This window comes from Pristiophorus japonicus, chromosome 6 (assembly GCF_044704955.1).
Source record: "Pristiophorus japonicus isolate sPriJap1 chromosome 6, sPriJap1.hap1, whole genome shotgun sequence".
NCBI lineage: Eukaryota > Metazoa > Chordata > Chondrichthyes > Pristiophoridae > Pristiophorus > Pristiophorus japonicus.
Window position 1 is genome coordinate 162,853,587 of NC_091982.1, and position 12,194 is coordinate 162,865,780.

The window sequence follows — 12,194 nt, forward strand, 5'->3', positions numbered from 1 at the left end:
AATCCAGCTTCCGGCAAGTTTGGCCTGATGCGGAAGCCATCACTGCCCAGGCCTCCAGTTAAAATAGCAGATGTCACCTGGGCCCGATTTGCATATTTAAAGACAACCCGCCAACTTGCCAGCGGGTATCCTTGCTGCCTAAGATTATAAATTGCAAGCAATCAGATCGTGGCAGGATAGCAGCGAGTAAATCTCCCACTCCGGGAAGTTAAATTCAGGGGCTTTTTTCAAATATTTCACTATCAAAAACCAGATGATTGAACGGCACATCAAGTGTAAGTTTGTCAAGTTAGTGACCAATGGAGAAGGGAGCTGTATGTTTTTCCCTACCTTACAACAGTGACTACACTTCAAAATTACTTCATTGGCTGTAAAGCACTTTGGAACGTCCTGAGGTCATGAAAAGCGTGATATAAATACAAGTCTTCTTTAAAGAATACCAACATTTTATAGATGGATTGTACTTTCTTATCTAAACATATATCAGGAGATATTTTCTAGCCCCAATGATGACCCTGCAAAAGTAGAAGACAGCCAACATTATGCAGTTTCGTGAAGTGGGTCTGATTAAGAAAAAAGAAAGAAATAACTTGCATTTATTGAGCAGCTTTTACAACTTCAGGAAGGCTCAAAGCTATTTACAACCAATGAAATACTTAAGAAGCATAGTCATTATTGTAATGTGGGAAATGCAGCAGCCAATTAGTGCACAACCTTATACTTTATGTGCAGCTCAATCATCTGGTTTTTGACAGGTTGGGCCTATACTCATTGGAGTTTAGAAGACTGAGAGGTAATCTTATTGAAACATCTAAGATTCTTTGGGGGGTTTGACAGGGTAGATGCAGGGATGATGTTTGCCCTAGTGGGGGAATCTATAACTAGGGGGCATAGTTTCAGAATAAAGGGTCGCCCATTTAAAATGGAAATGAGGGGGAATTTCTTCTCTCAGAGGGTTGTGAATCTTTGTAATTCTCCACCCCAGAGAGCTGTGGAGGCTGGGTCATTGAATGTATTTAAGGTGGAGATAGACAGATTTTTGAGCGATAAGAGAATAAATGGTTATGGGGAGCGGGCATGGAAGTGGAGTTGAGGCCAGGATCAGATCAGCCATGATCTTATTGAATGATGGAGCAGGCTCGAGGGGGCAAATTTCTTATTTCCTATTTCTTATGATCTTATGTTCGTATGTTCACAGCAAGGTCCCTCAAACAGCAATGTAGAATCATAGAATCTAAAATGGTTGCAGCACAGAAGGAGACCATTCGGCCCATCGAGCCTGTGCCGGCTCTCTGCAAGAGCACTTCAGCTAGTCCCATACCCCTGCCCTTTCACCATAGACCTGGAATTTTTTTCCTTCAGGTACTTATCCAATTCTCTTTTGAAAGCTATGATTGAAACTGCCTTCACTACCCTCTCAGGCAAGTTTTACTCATGATGTTTTTGGTTCTTCTGTCAAGCACCTTAAATATGTAATATGATAATGTGATCATGACCAGATAATCTATGTTTAGTACTGTTAGTTGAGGGATACATATTGGCAAAGACACCGAGGAAAACTCCCCTGTTCTTCTTCGAAATAGTTCCATGGAATCTTTTATGTCCACCTTAGAGGGTAGACAGAGCATTAGTTTAGCGTCTCATCCAAAAGATGGCATCTCTGACAGTGCAGCACCCACTCAGTCTTCTTCTTTCATGTGGTAGTAGCAAAAACAAATCAAATGTCAATATCTAAGTCAGATATCCAGGCCAAAGTTTCTGGTGTAACAGCATGGATATCATAAGAACATAAGAAATAGGATCAGGAGTAGGCCATATGGACTTCGAGCCTGCTCCGCCATTCAATAAAATCATGTCTGATCTGATCATGGACTCAACTCCACTTCCCTGCCCGCTCCCCATAACCCCTTATCCCCTTATCGTTTAAGAAACTGTCTATTTCTGTCTTAAATTTAGTCAATATCCCAGTTTCCATAGCTCCCTGAGGCAGCAAATTCTACAGATTTACAACTCTCTGAGAGAAGAAATTTCTCCTCATCTCTGTTTTAAATGGACGACCCCTTATTCTAAGATCATGCCCTCTAGTTCTAGTCTCCCCCATCAGTGGAAACATCCTCTCTGCATCTACCTTATCAAGCCCCCACATAATCTTATAAATTTCGATAAGTTCACCTCTCATTCTTCTGAATTCCAATGAGTAGAGGCCCAACCTACTCAACCTTTCCTCATAAGTCAACTCCCTCATCCCCGGAATCAACCTAGTGAACCTTCTCTGAATTGCCTCCAAAGCAAGTATATCCTTCTGTAAATATGGAAACTAAAACTGCACGCAGTATTCCAGGTGTGGCCTCACCAATACCCTGTATAACTGTAGCAAGACTTCCCTGCTTTTATACTCCATCCCCTTTTCAATAAAGGCCAACATTCCATTGGCCTTCCTGATCATTTGCTGTACCTGCATACTATCCTTTTGTGTTTCATGCACAAGTACCTCCAGGTCCCGCTGTACTGCAGCACTTTGCAATATTTCTCCATTTAAATAATTTGATTTTTTTTCTGCCAAAGTGCATGACCTTACACTTTCCAACATTATACTCCATCTGCCAAATTTTTGTCCACTCATTTAGCCTGCCTATGTCCTTTTGCAGATTTTTTGTGTCCTCCTCACACATTGTTTTTCCTCCCATCTTTGTATCGTTAGCAAGTTTGGCTACGTTACACTCCGTCCCTTCTTGCAAGTCGTTAATATAGATTGCAAATAGTTGGGGTCCCAGCACTGATCCCTGCGGCACCATGGTTGCCAATCAGAGAATGAACCATTTATCCCGACTCTCTGATTTTTGTTTATTAGCCAATCTTCTATACATGCTAAAATATTCCCCCCAAACCTGTGAACTTTTATCTTGTGCAGTAACCTTTTATGTGGCACCTTGTCAAATGCCTTCTGGAAGTCCAAATACACTACATCCACTGGTTCCCCTTTATCAACCCTGTTCATTACATCCTCAAAGAATTCCAGCAAATTTGTCAAACATGACTTCCCCTTCATAAGTCCATGCTGTCTCTGCCTGACCTACATGTAGGTTGCCTGCGAATTTCCTCTGAAGGCAGTGCTCGATGATGTGCTCCAAGGTCTGATATGGAGCTCCACAGTCACATGATGGGGATGCTTTAATCTTTCATCTTTGGAGAAGGTGGCAGCTTTTACCAGGACCAGTTCTGAGACGGTTGATGGTTGTCCACTGTTTGCGAGGAAAGTTTGATCCTTCAGATTGTACTGTGGGGTCCCCTATATGGAATCCATTCAGTATGCCGCAGTTCTCCCAAGCATTTCGCCATTGGTCATCAAGTCTGTGGCAAGATCGCTGAAGAGCTTCAGGGATGGTTCAAAATGGCCATTTAGATTTGAGACGGGTTGGTTAAGTCAGCCTGGATTGACATGTCTTTGCTGGTTGTATCCTCTGGAGACTGCATATTCCCGGTGTAGATATGATGGTACGATGTTTGCAAGCCTGTACAATCAAAGTGTTGGTGTTGATGAAAGTATGCCAGTGATAAGTTCCCCTCAAAAAACTCACTCAGTATTGCACTGAAGCGTCAGCCTATAATTTGCACTTAAGACCCTGGAGTGGGACTGGAACCCATGGATGACAGCAAGCTTCCATGGACCTGCTACTGAGAGCTGACTGCCAGTGAGGGTTGGGAAATTGTGTGCATTTGCAGCTATGATGTTAAAGGGGGCAGTGAGGAAATTGTTGGCCAGAATGGTTTGCTGGAGGACAGTACAGATGCCTGGAAGATGAAACAGCATATCTCTCTTTCCAGGTGTTACATTGGAGGTACTTCTTTTTTTAAATTCTTTCCTGGGTAGCATTTATTGTCCATCCTTAGTTTCCCTTGAGAAGGTGGTCATGAGCCTTCTTCTTGAACCACTGTAGTCCTTGTGATGAAGGTACTCCCACAGAGCTGATAGGGAGGGAGTTCCAGGATTTTGGCCCAACAACGATGAAGGAACGGCGATATATTTGCAAGTTGGGATGGTGTGTAACTTGGAGGGGAACTTGCAGGTGATGGTGTCCCATGCATCTGCTGCCCTTGTTCTTCTAGGTGGTAGAAGTCACGGGTTTGGGAGGTGCTGACAAAGAAGTCTTGGCGAGTTGCTGCAGTGCAACTTGTAGATGGTACATACTGCAGCCATAGTGCACTGATGTTAGAGGGAGTGAATGTTGAAGGTGGTGGATGGAGTGCCAATCAAGTGGGCTGCTTTGTCCTGGATGGTGTCGAGCTTCTTAAGTGTTGTTGGAGCTGCATTCATCTAGGCAAGTGGAGAGCATTCCATCACGCTCCTGACTTGTGCCTTGTAGATGGTGGAAAGGCTTTGGGGAGTCAAGAGGTGAGACACTCGCCACAGAATACCCAGCCTCTGACCTGCTCTTGTAGCCACAGTTTTTATCGTTGGTCCAATTATGTTTCTGGTCAATGGTGACCCCCCCAGGATGTTGAAGGTGGAGGATTCAGTGATGATAATGCCATTAAATGTCAAAGGGAGTTGGTTAGACTCTCGTTTGTTGGAGATGGTCATTTTCTGCCACCTGTGTGGCGTGAATGTTACTTGCCACTTATCAGCCCAAGCCTGAATGTCGTCCAGGTCTTGTTGCATTCGGGCATGGACTGCTTCAATATCTGGGGAGTTGCGAATGGCACTGAACACTGTGCAATCATCAGCGCTTCTGACCTTATGATGGAGGGAAGGTCATTGATGAAGCAGCTGAAGATGGTTGGGCCTAAGACACAATCCTGAGGAACACCTGCAGAAAAGTCCTGGGTCTGAGAAGATAGACCTCCAACAACTACAACCACTTCTGTTGGAAGTATGAGATGGAGGGTGTTACATTTTGCAATTTTGACTCCAGGGTTAAAACGGCGCACCCCACTGTGGTGCGCTGACTTCTTAAAACAGAAACAGCACCTATTATTTACCTTTATATTCTCCCTGCAATCCGGTCGATCCAGGTCCTTGGCCAGCGCAGCAGAACGCATGGGGGCGGAGCCAGGTCCCGTCGCTGAAAACAGTGCCGGGACCTCTGCACATGCGCACTAGAGTGTGCACGCATGTGCAGTAGCTCCGTGCAGCCCGAATCTGTGCAGGTTGCGTGGCAGGGGCCTGAAGAACACTGCCCCTAGCCCTGGCCGAATGTGCTCACTGGGCATTGAAGATCGGGACTCGGGCTTCCCTCCTGTTCAGCTCTCCCCCCTCTCCCTCCTTCCCGTTCAGCTCCCCCCCTCCCTCCCATTCAGCCTCCCCCCCTCATTCAGCCTCCTACCCTCCCTCCCTCCCAGCTCCCCCCTTCTCATTCATCCTTCCCTCCTCCCTCCCGTTCAGCCTCCCTCCCTCCCTCCCTCCTGTTCATCCTCCCCGCCCCCCCGTTCAGCCTCCCCGCCATCCCTCCCATTCAGCCTCCCATTCAGCCCTTCCTCCTCCTCCCTGCCCACCTCCTCTCCCCCACGTCGTCAGCGGGTCCCGCCCGCCTGGCATCTCACTGGGGGTGGGCCCCGTCCGAAGTTCTCCGCGGCGGCCCGGTTTCCACGTCGTTGGCTTGGGCCCGTTCGGCCTCCCCACCCTCCTCCCTCCCATTCAGCCCTTCCCCCTCCTTCCCCTCCTCTCCCCCTCCTCTCTCCCCCTCCCTCCCTCCTATCCCCTCTCCCTCCCTGCCCCCTCTTCTCCCCCCTCCCTCCCTCCCTCCCTACATCCTCCTCTCTCTCCCTCCTTTCCTCAACCCTCCTCTCCCCTCTCCCCCTCCCCGTCCTCCGCCCACTCCCTCCTCATCCCCCTCCCCCCTCTCCCCCCTCTCTCCCCCCATCCCTCGCTGTCAGAAACACAGAGAGACACTGAGAGAGACAGAAATGACACTGACAGACAGAGAAAGAGACAGAGTCAGAGACAGAGAGAGAGAGACACTGGGGGCCTTACCCCACCACGCTGTTGGAGGGCTCCCGGTGCTGCAGTAGATGAGTAGAAACTTAATTTTTTATTTATTGATTGATTTTTAATTTTTTTTAATTTTTTTTTTTTTGATTGATTTATTGGTTGATTTATTGATTTATTTATCATTTATTATTGATGGTTCTTTATTTGTAAAGGTGAAGTGTTTTATGTTTGTAAACTTCCCTTCCCCCCACCCCCCCCACTGCCCCATCTCTCGTTCCCTACGCCTGATTTATAAGTGTAGGCAAGGTTTTTCTGAGCGTACAAAAATCTACACTTACTCCATTCTAAGTTAGTTCGGAGTAAATTTTCGCTGCGTAAACTTGCAAAACAGGTGTAAGTGGCTGGACACGCCCCCTTTAAAAAAAATTCTGTTCTAAAATGAAACTATTCTAACTCACGAGACCTGGAGCAAACTAAATGCCGAGAATTGCAATTTCTAAGATGCTCCATTCTAAACTAGTTGCTCCAAAAAAGTAGGAGCAACTCAGGCCGAAATTTGAGCCCATTGTTGGGTTTTTAAAAGTAAAGTTTATTCAGCCAAATTTTACACCAGTCTGAGATGACAGGCAGTGGATATGTCAATGAGCTACAATTGATGTTAACTCATAGACTGTAAAATAATAAGCAATTAATTGGAGTGCCTTGGCAATTGATGAAAAGCTTCACATCCATTGTATTGGAAAGTGCTTGATCTATTTTCTGGCTGTGAGCAGAGCAAGATCAGACAAAGACTAAGACATAGGCTGAAACAGAGGCTCTTGAAACAAGATGCGGTGCTAGCAGTCAGGATTTGTTGAAACAGAAATAAATTTGGCCAGGGAAAGGATGCAAGAAGGATACATTACGGGGGTAAGTATAATTTCCTGTGTTTATACAAAGCAAGACAAACCACTGATGTGGGGAAGCATCGCATGTTAATTACTTTTGTATTATGAGGTGAAGATAAGTTGTGCCATAAATGAATTTAACCATAACTGTTGAGTGGGAAGTTAAAATGAGCAGGTTACTTACCCGCTTGAGACTCAAATCATTTTGCACCATTTCCCTTTAAACTTGTAGGGTTCTTCAGACAGATGAGGTGTCCACCTAAAGCAGGAGGGGACTCATGAATTTACGCACATCGGGGTCTACTTAGTGCAAAGGGAAGCCACGATTTTCCCGCCACGCTGAAGCAGATCTGTAGGCAGGCAAGGCCCTTCAAGATCAGTAGAAAACTTTCTTTTGTGGGGCCGGGAGGTGCAGGAGTCTGCCCCACAGTTGCCACTTTCCCTCCCGCGGGACCCTCCCAATCCCCCTCCCTACGACTTAGCTGCTTGTCCTTAGCACGACCTTGCCCGCTTGCTGGCCAGATGCTGCTTTCTGCCTGCGAGTGTGAGCAGACTATTTCCTATGTGGGGGCGTCATAGCTGAACCTGATCCTAACCTCACTCAATGAGCTGGATTTTCCGCTAGTTTGCACCTCATTTAGCGATGCGATGCGGCGCGGTGGCAAATGATGTTTCTGGGCGTCAAACAGGGCGTCCAGGATTTTGTGCCTGGACGGAACTTTCGTCATTGGTTTTGCAACGGCGTTAAAAGTTACTGCCCTGACCTATGTTTGGACCATCATGATGATGTAAATCGCCCCGGGTGGAACTTTCAGGCCTTACGCCTGATTTAGTGGTCGCCCGAAAAACCGACAGGATAAAGCTGGCATTTTCATGGTGCAACAGGTGCAATAGCAGCATCTTTGAATGGAAGTCGGACCATCTCATGTCCGAGTTGTTACACACTCCTACAGTTTTACGCCGAACGCTGCGTGAATCTACAGTTTAAATTAAGGACTTTCATGTGAGTTAACTCTTTGATAGCCAGGTCGCGACGGCACAGTACGCACTGCGAATGGAATTTAGAGTTCCTAATGAGCAGGGACAGCCAGACTAAGAGGGCTATAGGTTCTGAGCGTTTCCTTGAACGTGACTCAAAGCCATTATGCTGGCTATTCCCCCACTTACTCTGCAAATGAGACACAAGACAGCAATGTTTAAAGTTAAGGAAATATTTTACGAAAAATGTAACAGTATCAACCCCCACCCCCCTCCCCAACAAAGCCCTCAATAATTCAACGGATACACACTTATGGACACAAAACTGCATCCTGCAATGAAGAACATGAAGATAAAAAGAAAAACTGCACTGCACAATATGAAACATTAATTAACACTGCATTCTGCAGTGCACTACATTGTTGCAATATCCTAACGTTTATGGGTCATGCTTTTACACCCCCCCCACCCTCTTTCCTTCAATCCTCCCATGCCTGCTGCTCTTCCTCAATGTGGTGTCAGGGCATGCAACAAGGCTGCTAGAAGGCTGCTGTCTTGGGGGCTCAGACAATGGAGGCGACGTCTGAGGACGCACTAGACCAGCTCCTGGTCTTGAAAGCCCGGCTTCCGACTGGTGCACCTCTTCCTCGGCGTTACCAATCACAGGTGGTTCCGATGTCAACCGTCATTAGTGCATGGTTGGCAAGCGAGCAGTGGGTGTCGGATTGCTGTTATCATGAGTAATGCCAGCACCTCCCATTTCCCTGGAGCTGCTCCGTTGCCGACGGGGCTGGGCCTTAGTAACCGGAGCACAATGTAAAGCATCACCTTGTTGGCCTGCTTCAGTGCTGTCACTTCCCCATGGGACAGTGGGGATCACAGAGATTATGGAGGCAGACATGGACTGCACCACCTGCCCAAGCTGAAGCAAAGCTTGTGCCTGTGATTCTCCCGAGTCTGCTACGTGATCAAGGGCACGCGCCACACTCTCTGGAACTGCACTGTCGCTGCTCGAGGCCACCAGCCTCTATGTGTGGGCAATGATGGCCTCACTGGACTCACGACTCGCAACGACAATCTGCGATGCTGCCTCTGCAATAGTCGCAGTGAGATTGTCAATGCTCGCTGGGATCCGTCCCAATGCAGCAATGATCTCACGGTGCATTGCTGTGGTTTCCCTGGACATTGCCACCGGGTCCAGTTCTTGATCTGCCTGTCTGTGAGCAGCCCGACTTTGCTGACTCACCCTCCAGAGAGCTGGCCTGTGGGCTTCCACCCCAGCGCTGCATTGCTGCCTGCCACGGGGACCAGGAGCCTCCGAGTCATCAAACCCCAAGAAGTCAATCTCGTTCCCAGATGAACTCAGTCCCAAAGGGGCACCAGGTGGCCTGGACTGCTCCGACTTCTAAAGGATGGCCTGATGTTCAGGGATCCCTCGAGGGATGCTGCGACTCTGGCTGGTCATCGGGAAGTAGAAAGCAACAGATGAGTGGTTAGCAGCAGAGGAGGGGGCAGTATGACATGAGGAAGGTGGCATAGCACAGGCTCATTTGAAGGTCCACCGCTACTCCATTAGATATCTCAATGCAGTGTTTTGAGTCGTGGTATTTTTATATTTATATATTTACATACTCTTAGTATCTGAGGGGGGCTCAGCATTGCCTCCGGCTGTGATGTTTGTAACTTCACATAACTGTAACCTTATGTTACAACACTGTACACTGTATACACCTGAGAAATGCACACCTTGACCACAGGGGGTGAACTTGTGGGAGACACTCCTCACCTGGTCATCCAGGTATATAAAGGGAGGTCCCATGCAGGGTCATCACTTCTTGGTCCTGTGAATAAAGGTACAGGTCACAGAGTGACCTTGTCTCCAGTATGTGCCTCATGTTGATTTGCTGTAGTGTGTAAGGACACAAAACCGGCGACTGTCCAACCTGTGACTCTGATAAGGGCCGAGCTCTCTCCTCCACATCAATCAGAGGAAGTGTTTGAAGCGGACCCCCGCTTGTCTGCAGTTGCTCCCTTCGGTTATGCGAGTGCTTTGACTAAAAAGATAAAAATGGGAAGTGTTAAAAAATGGTCCATCTGCTGTTGTGGCACAGATGTCCAACAAAGTAGTTTAGGCCTTACTCTGTGAATGTTCTAGAGGCCTCCGTTTAATGCGCTTGGATCTTGCATGTGCTTCATTAGCATGTGTTCGAAGTGTGCAGGAATCTAACACAATGCTAACGGAAAGCGATAGGAGCCGTTGCAATGCATTGCGATGCACGATGTTAATTATGTGCATCGATCATTCAATGCCAATAGGGTGCAAAAGTAAGCCTTCCTTTCTGTAATGCATTGTGCGAGGCACCCCACAGAGTGTTGAGAGGGACAAAAACCATGAGAAAAATCAGATAATGTGTCAGATTTATCTTTGAAGTCATGGAGGCTTGCAGAGATAAAAATGTCACTCACCCTGACGACCCTCGTGAGGTCGACAATTTTTTATGGCACTGTGTGCCAGTCCTGGACACAGTGTCTGCAGCAGAGACCTCTTGTGCTATGTCCTTCCAAATCTGCTTGAATACAGGAGGCAGTGGTCTGGCTCCCCCTCGAAGATGCACCACAGCCCACCTCTACTCCACTGCGCCCACCAACACTTCACTGGCCTCATGGGTGAAGCACCTGGCATGCTGCTTTCCATCCTGCTCCTCCACCTCAGCAGAAGTGGCTGAAGTGGACCGGTTTAAATGCGCATGTGTGCAGGAAGTTGCCACGGCCTGCATTAGCATCTGCGACCAGAAAAGAAGCCAGGAGGGAGAGAAAAAATTCAAAGCCCATGCGCAAAATGGCCACCTCCTTCAACGCCGAATGTTTCGGCTCTGGCGCACAGAGTCTGTCGTGCAATGCCGGACTTAACGGCATTGATCCTTTCAGCATTTTCTTGGTGAAAATTCTTCGCGAGCTCGCAAACGTTTTCCCGGTGCAAACTTTTGCGCTCCGCCGTGAATTGCGCCCGGAAATCCTAAAACCTGAAATTCCAGCCCATTATCTATGCATGTAGATTTTCAAGCAGGAGTCATTGATGGGCACACAAGAGGTTTCATTCAAAGGACATAGAGGGCGGAAACCGGGTGGAAGCAGACCGGCCCTTTATACACCTGCTTGACTTCAATGGAAAGGGCGGGGTGTATACTGCAGGCCGATCCACTATCGCCCACTTTGCTCCCCCGCCAGTGATGTTACTCATTTGTGTTGGAGCAGTCAACTCCGAGGGAAGTATTTCCTTCAGCAGATATTGCCTCACATTGAATGACATTTTTGTATTCCCCCAAAGAGTCAGACGGAATTCAGAGGTGTTGATGATACAATTTGTAATATCTTAACATTTTCTCAGTAAAGTTTTTTTCTTCATTCATGGGATGTCGCTGGCAAGGCCGACATTTATTGCCGATCCCTAATCACCCTTGAGCAACTGAATGGTTCACTTGGCCATTTCAGAGGGCAGTTAAGAGTTAACCACATTGCTGTGGGTCTGGAGTCATATATAGACCAGATCAGGTAAGGACGGCAGATTTTCTATTCTAAAGGACAGTAGTGAACCAGATGGGTTTGCAATGCCACCGTTACTGATACCAGCTTTTTATTCCAGATTTATTTAATTAATAATGTTATCAACATTTGACGGGTTTGCCGTCCCTCGGAGAAAACTGCAGCTAAGTGCAGTCGGGTTCTCAGTGACTCTCCATCACTTTGGCTAGTTGACATAAGAACATAAGAACATAAGAACATAAGAATTAGGAACAGGAGGTGGCCTTGGAAATAGTGGATGCGTTGACAGTCATTTTCCAACATTCCATTGACTCTGGATCAGTTCCTATGGAGTGGAGGGTAGCCAATGTAACCCCACTTTTTAAAAAAGGAGGGAGAGAGAAAACAGGGAATTATAGACCGGTCAGCCTGACATCGGTAGTGGGTAAAATGATGGAATCAATTATTAAGGATGTCATAGCAGTGCATTTGGAAAGAGGTGACATGATAGGTCCAAGTCAGCATGGATTTGTGAAAGGGAAATCATGCTTGACAAATCTTCTGGAATTTTTTGAGGATGTTTCCAGTAGAGTGGATAAGGGAGAACCAGTTGATGTGGTATATTTGGACTTTCAGAAGGCGTTTGACAAGGTCCCACACAAGAGATTGATGTGCAAAGTTAGAGCACATGGGATTGGGGGTAGTGTACTGACATGGATTGAGAACTGGTTGTCAGACAGGAAGCAAAGAGTAGGAGTAAATGGGTACTTTTCAGAATGGCAGGCAGTGACTAGTGGGGTACCGCAAGGTTCTGTGCTGGGGCCCCAGCTGTTTACACTGTACATTAATGATTTAGATGAGGGGATTAAATGTAGTTT